Here is an 8,281-nt window from a genome sequence, read left to right on the forward strand (position 1 = left end):
CTTATGGGGTTTCTGTTTCTTTTCTGGCTTGGTTTGTGACTTTACTTCATTTCTGTTTATTTCTTATTATTTGGCCCAACACATTTGTTTTCATTAGGTTTTTTTCCTCTCTCTCTCAGACTCCTGGCCTACATGACCCCTGGCTCATTTTGCCATACAATATGCCACCCTGTCTGTATGTTTTGTCTGATGTCTTTGGAAGTCCAAACTTAAACACTATGACAAGGGGATTTGGGGAGGGGTACATAAATTAAGCCTTTTCACCAGGGCAAAGAGAAATTGTGAATGAAATGCACAGACAGGACTGGAATTTTGTCACCTCAGTTGTTCACTTCTTTCCTAAGTGATGAAAAAGCTTTAAAATATAAGAATTAAATGGTATATACTCACTTATATCGAGACACTAGTCCAAGGGGTACGTCCCATGAAAAACTTCACTTACCATGAAAGTGGGTCAGAGGGGAGGACATCCTATTGAGACTTTAGGTGAGAGAAGCATGGGAGAATGAGGAAGTAGAAGGATCCAGAGGGTCCTGGAAACCTACAAGAAGAACTTTATTACAGGCAGATCTGGGTCCTGGGGTCCTCCTCAAACTATGGCACCAGCCTAGGAAAATACAGGCAGTAAACTTCGAACTCCTACCCAGACTAGCCGATGGACAGGATAATCTCCACTGTTGAGTGGAGAGTGAGGTCTGACTTTCACACAAACTCTGGTGCCCCATATTTGACCACGTCCCCTGGATGGGGAGGCCTGGTGGCACACAGAGGAAGGATAGCAGGCTACCAAGAAAAGACTTGATACCCTATGAGCATATACAGGGGGAAGAGGTCCCCCTCAGTCACAGACATAGGGGAAGGGAGTAGGGGGGAAGCGGGAGGGAGGGAGGAATGGGAGGATACAAGGGATGGGCTAACAATTGAGATGTAATATGAACTCATATATATATATATATGAATATATATATATATGAATGAATCTGGGCATGGTGGTTCATGCCTGCAATCTAAGAACAAGGGACAGAAACAGAATTGCTATGAGTTTAGGGCCAGGATAGGAAACAGAGTGAGACTTTTGCTTTAGAAAAATTAAAAAAGAAGGAAAGCAAACATTCTAGCCCTTTTAATTTGGTGACCCAAGGATAAAGTAGAGAAGCCTGTGTGGTCACCATCTTCCGGCCTTGGGGACAAGAGAGATAACTCTCAGCCAATGGAGTGTGGACCAGCTTGGGTGGAGGACAGAGAACACTAGGTACACTCACTCATTTCCCACAGAACACCATCTGTCTACCACATCTGGCATACTGTACCCATATTGCCAACCTCTAATCCAAGATAATGATCTGAAATTTAAAAAAAAAAACACAGCTAGTTTGAGGTCTGTCTGGTCCTAATTAGTTTTCTCACACATCCAAGAACATATCTGGGAGAGCTCCAGAAGAAAAGATCGGATACTAAATAATATAATAGATTCTGGTTTTAATGCTTCGAGGGGAGAAAAGACTCACATAATAGGCTTCCTGGCTTATAGTGGAAACAATCTCCAAAGAACACAAAACTTACAGAGGAGAAAGCCCACTCAAATAGATTGCAAGAATTACTAAATACAAACAGTAGAGTGCTTTGCAACAGGGCCATAGTGTTCTTGAATCTATTTAGGAGTCTTGATAGTTTTCTGTGTGCTGCAGTGTTAGGATGGAAGAGAATTAAGTTTATATCCTAGCTCTGCCAACCTCCTAGCTGAGTGATCATTAAAGTTGGAATCTGAAATGTCACCCACCGGCTCATACTGCAAATGCTTTGTTCTCAGCCTGTAGGACTATTTTGGAATGTTGGGGCTTTATGAAGGAGGTGACCTGCATTTGTAGGTTATACCTGGTCCCTTCCTCATTCACTGCTTCCTGTCCACCATGAAGAGTACATCTTCCAACATGTGTTCCTGCCACTATCATGTCTAGCCTCACTTTAGACCCAAAGAGAAGAAGCTGAAGGACCGGAAACTACAATTGCTGAAACTATGAGCAAAATAAAGCATTCTTGCCCTTCAGCTGTTTCTGTAAAGTCACAACGACAAAATGTCTGATTCATACAATGATGCTGGGCAATGCAAATAAGAACATGAACCAATTAGGGTCACTGTGGGAGCTCAAGTGAAACAATGTGCATAAAGTGCTTAGTGTAATACTGAGATCTGACGACTTTTTAATAAGTAGCTATTATGCCACTGCATGAATTTTCAGTTAGCATTTGTTAAGCCCTTTATGCACACAGCCTACGGAATCACAAATATTGTTTTTTACATACTTACAACAGTCCTTGAAAAATAATGCATCATCACTCACCAATTTTGTATTTATAGAAAGTAAGTGAAATTGTCATGGCCAAAGGCATGTAGCAAAGCATAGGATAAGGGTCAGAATTAAAACACAAAGATCCAGTGGTTTCTCTCCAGTTTCCTTTTCTATAATGACCATTGTCCCTATAGGCACAGTGGAGAGGGCCTAGCACAGAGCCTGGTGCATCAGGAGAGCTTTACAGAAGTAATGTGAAGGTTAGAAATGGTTCAGTGTGTGTAGGAAGGGAAGAAGGAAGAAGGCAACAAGCAAAGCTTCCCATAATCTTCACCTTCTCCTTTTTTTCCCAAGGAATATCAATGGCTAGGGTTGCCACTGCAAGGGCGCCACAACTGCTCTAACTGAACAGGTGGGCTTTGGTGGACACATGAAGCACACAGCATTCAGAAACTGAAGAAGATGCCCAATGACAAAAGAAATCCATCCATACCTGTCCCTTCTTTCAGGAAGTACCGGATGTTGATATGTTTATAGTGATCATAGAGGAAAAATTGTTCTCTATGCAAGTGACCCTTGATTTATGATAGCTCCATTTATATGTCTTCAGCTGTAGGATGTGTGAATGTGTTCTGTAGAAACTAGACTGACAATATGTAACCTGATCCTCTTTCATGATGCGTCATAGGTAGTGACTGCAGTTTTCAGTCTGTGTCACAACTATGGAGGAGAGTGTATACAATAAAAGACAACTACAGTGTGCTATGTTGCTAAGATGTAGTGTGAATTAAGTGTATTCAATGCATTTTTTTTCTTTCTTACCTTCTTTTTTCTCTCTCTCTCTATTTCTTTTTTGTTTTTGTTTTGTTTTTGAGACAGGGTCTCTCTATGTGGCCCTGGCCATCCTGGACTCACTCTGTAGACCAGGCTGAACTCAAACTCATAGAGATCATCTTGCTTCTGCCTCCCATGGGCTGGAATTAAAGGACTGTGCCACTATGCCTGGCTTATTCAATAGATTTGTAATGTATTTCAACTTATGATGGGTTTATTGTGACATAACCGCATCCTAAGTTAAGGAACGTCTGTAATTAATAAATAAGCACTGGAATGCTAACACAAAATGCTAAACTTCACAAGTTTTGCTCAATTTTGGCTCAGCGTGTCAGCAGGTTTGAGACTTTAAGAGGTGGGGTGAACTTGGAACTTAATTCTAAATCCAAGCTGTTGCAGGCCACCACATTCTGTTATGCTGTCTTTTCTGAGGCAGGAAGGAGAACAGAGAGACTCCAGTGCTTAAGGTCATTGCTGTGATGGATCTTTGGTGTGTTTCTGGGCACCTTACCTCTACCTTTTTTCCTTCTTGTAATAAATAGCATGACTATTTCTTTAGGGTAGGGGATTCTCCTTCACATCTTTATCCGTGTGAGTTTTGAGAATCTTCTCTTCATGATATCTTAGCCATCTGTTCAGAGAAAAGTAAGAAGCCAGGGGCTGGACATGTGCTTTTCTGCAGACACAAAGATGACTCAAGGGAAGGTCATTCCTTGGAATTTTTGAATAGATCTAAGATGGAGTAGTTTCGTCTACTTCTCTGGCCCTAAGATTGTGAGGCCATAAGCCGAAAATGGCCAAGCTTTCACTGGAAAAAATAAACATTACTGGAAGACAGTAATGTAGACATACAGAAAGAAGATGAAATATGGTCCTGCTGGGCTAGGCCTCTCTGTTCTTAGTGTCCCCACAGCCAGATTCATCCCTGTCCTTGTATCTGAAGCTAATATGAGTTGTGTTCTGTCCATATCCTGACTAATATGGAAGGAAACTTTAAGTATACTCAGGCAAAGTAATTGATAAGAACAAAAGGACTGCAGCCATAACATATCACATATCCACTAGAGAAATAGCCAGAGAAATATGAGCCAAGCAACAAAAACAAAAAAGGTTGATTAAAGTTCCTCGGCCATGAGCTGAGCTTCTCAATGAAATAAATTTGTATCTATCACCTGTGTACTTTTTCATACACCTTTTTATTTTCCACAGTATGTTAGAAGATTTAAAAACCTCTAGAAACTCAGTAGGAACTATTTTCTAAGGACTGTATGATGCAACCAGTGCTGATGATGGTGCTAGGGATTCTTATTTCCCCTGAGCCACTTGCTAGCTCTATGTTGCTATTTAATCTCTGTAAATCATAGCTACCTTATTTAGAATATTGATATCATACAAACGCTGAAATAAGAGGGGAGTTAGAAATATTCAGTTGAGTCCTACGTGTAATGTTCCTAGAACAATGATAGCTCTGATTAATACTCAGCCCTCAAAAATATCATTAAATTGATTTACGTGCTTATTGCTTGAGTTACTGATACACAGATACCACACACACACACACACACACACACACACACACACACACACACACACACACACTTTAAATAGGTCCTTACCGTGTAATTTGAATGGAGAATACTTATTCTTTAGCCCATGCTGGCTCATGGGAGCCCTCCTATCGTAGTCTCCCAAATGCTGGAATTAGAGATGGGTCCTGGTTTTCATATTTAATTTTAAACTTGTCTTTTTTTAATGATACTTCATTGCATTAATATAGGAGCCCTCTGGTGGTCAAAACAACTTCTAGAACACATGCAAAACATTACCTTTATTTATTTAAGTGTAATAAAAATTCATATAAGAACATATTGATCTCCACCTCACACACAAGAAGCGATGGGTTTACATATGTCATTATGGGCTATATTCTGTCCCCTAACTTTCATATGTTAAATTCCTAACCCTTAGTATATCTGAGTATGGCTCCTTGGAGCTTGGTTCTTTAAAGAGGTAGTTTGGTTAAAATAAAATAATGAGGATTGATCCCACTCCATTATGACAGGTGTCCGTATAGGAAGGGGACGTTAGGACATAGACATGCACAGGGGAAGACTATGTGAAGACACAGTGAAAAAGTGCCCATCTAAGAAGTTAAGGAGTGAGGCCTCAGAAGGATTCAACCACCCCAATAAACTGTTCTGCTATTAAACTGTGAAAATGGATAAAAATACTTTATTTCAGATATCCAGCCTCTGGAACTATATCAACATAAATTTATGTTGCTTAATCTACCAGGTGTGTGGTACCTAACACATGGAGACATAGACCCCGGTCAGTAGATGACATCATTTTTAAGGTAAATTGCAGCAGCATCTTCTCTGAGATCCATTCAGATATAACGTTGAATGCTGTGCATCCTAAGCATGATGCTAATGAGTTTAAGATAAAGTGTTTCTTTGCCACACATTTACCTTATTTCAGGTTCAAATATTAGCTACTAAAAATAAAATTAAGAGAGCTATCTGAGTAAAGCAAATAGCTCTATGTAGCTCAACAGTATTCATCAAAAATAACGAAAGCATAATTAAGTAATCCTATGAATAATCCTAATATAAAATAATATTTTCATAATTTGGCAGTTTGCTCACATTTCTTTCTCCAACTTCATAAGAGCTTCCTTTTTTTCCTTATTTTGGTTTGTAAAGATGACAAAGAAGTTGGTACAAAGAAACTTAGGCTTCTTGACAACTCTCACTCGTTGCTGCTTCACAGCTTTACATGGACCCTAATTGCAGAAACCTCAAAGCACCTGTATGGAATCTCTTAATCAGGGGAATGGCAGCCAGTTGTCCCACCAAATTGCATTTACAGATGGAACCAAAAAAGCATACTTATTAATCTGTAAAACTAGACATAAAAATTATATGAAGTCTCCTTTTCAAAACACCAACTTGGAGATGTACAGATCTGAGAAGGTTTCTACACCAGTCAAGAAGATGAGAGTAAATGGGTCGTTTTGTCCTCTTTAAGATTTCATGTGGTTGCTTTGCAGTCAGCACAGCTGCCTCCCCATAAGCAAGTCTCATATCCAAGGTTTCAAGGGGTTAGGCTGCTGATGGCTTCATCTGTACTGTGCAGCACAGACTTTTTCTTGTCTTTATTCCCTGAACAGTACAGTGTAACAACTATTTCCATAGCATTAACATTGTATCATGTGTTGGAAATAACCTGTTAGAGTTAGAAGTTAAATTTTAAAGTCTGCAGGAGGATGTATGCTGGCTTTATGTGAAAAACATGTCCTTTTATACAAGAATTCGATTATCTCGATTTTTGCAGCAAGGTCCTGGATCTAATCTCCCATGGAGAGTGAAGAATCTTGTATTTAATAAAAACTAGTGTGGTTTCTCCCCAGTCAGAGAAGTGTGTTCTTGAGAAGGGAGTCCAACATAGATGATTCTTAGTTTGATGTTCATGTCTTGAAAAACAGACCCTGTATGAGCTTTTCAACACTAACAAAAACCTGAGAAAAACATCATAAAGGAGGAAAGACAAGGGTTGGTTGTAGCTTCAGCCCAAGGTCAATTGGATCCATCACTTTTGGCTTAAGGCAAGACACAATATCCTGGCAGGGGCAGCTTGTCATATATATTCCTCACCTCATGTCAGTCATGAAGCAGAGGAAGAGGGGACAGGAGGTGAGATAATTCATTCTAGGGCATGCCCTCAGGGCCCTACTTCCTCCTACTAGCTACAAGCTCCTCATAATACTGTCATATTCTGAATCCATCAACGGCTTAAACAGTTGATTATATCAGAGCCCTTAGAATCCAATCACTTGCCCAAAGCCAACAAGGCTCCAACATCTAATCCAGTGGAAGACATTTCATATTCAAATTAGAAAAAGACCCTCAGTTGCATTTTAATAAAAGATGACTAAGTAAATAAGAACTGATGGGAAAATTATTTAGCAAGTAGAATTCAGCACTAGGAAAGTGTTCTCATGATAGATAATTAAATTCAAATGAATGAAAATTGTGCATTAAATATGTTAATGTCTGATTGACACAAAGTCCATTCATCCATCACGATTTAATCTAGGTCCAGCTGATGGTTACTTCTACACTTTCTGTGCAGAAAGAATGTGTTGAGGAGGATGTTATTGTGTAAATGAGAATGAATTAAAGCATTTTCATCTTGCATATGCAAAAACAATTGTTTTAAGAAACCTTGGCTCATTTGTTATAAACTAAACATACCTAACCCATTATGCAGGTACAAAGGAGCTGTGTGCTCAGTTTGTTAAATCAGTGAATTCATGAATATAAAGTGTGCAGCGTTTCGACTTCTCAAAGAAGGCCCCGGAGTGTGTCTGCCCACCAGGATGTTACTTCTCAGTGTGGGCCTCAGACCAACAGCTTCCACATCACCTGGGAATGTGTTAAAGATGCTAATTCTCGGGCTCTACCTCAGATCTACTGAATTAAACACTCCTGGGGTGGGACTCAGCTGTCTGTATTTTAATAAGCCCTCCAGGGGGTTCTGATGAATGCTCAAGTGTGAGAAAGCTGTGCAAGAAAACAGTTGTTTTTTAGATGTGTGATTATTCTTAACAGCATTCAAAGGCAATGAAATTGTCTGAGAGGTCTGTTCTAGCGTTCTCTTACTATTCATAAAGACTTTTCTCTGCATTAAGGGAGACGTGCCATAGCTGGATGTTGGCTTACAGTGATGTTAAGAGGCCAAAAGGCTCTTATTGTCCTGCCAGAGGGATGATACTCTGATGCTCGGCCTGATAATAGATGTGGAAATGGATCAGAGTCTGGAGCTCTTAAATGATGGCAAGAATTTGCAAATCTATTTTTTTCTTTCTCTTATTTAAGTTGTATTGCAAATGAAATCCAGTCCATATTTCTCCTAATTTACATTTAAAATGGCTCAAATTTTATGTTGGTAGGAGATGAGTGAGTCCCCAGGAGACCTTTTGAACCACTGAAGCCTTTTTCTTCAAAACAGGAAGTTGCACTTTACCCAGTACAAACAGAGTTCAGTGCAGAAAGGCCTAATTGGGATTTAACTTTCTTACCCCCAAATTCAGAATATATTTTAATTTTCAAAACCTGTGTTCTCCCACACTCCCCAGTATCATTCATCACATA

Source organism: Acomys minous (assembly GCF_964271855.1).
Source record: "Acomys minous genome assembly, chromosome: 7".
NCBI classification, from domain to species: domain Eukaryota; kingdom Metazoa; phylum Chordata; class Mammalia; order Rodentia; family Muridae; genus Acomys; species Acomys minous.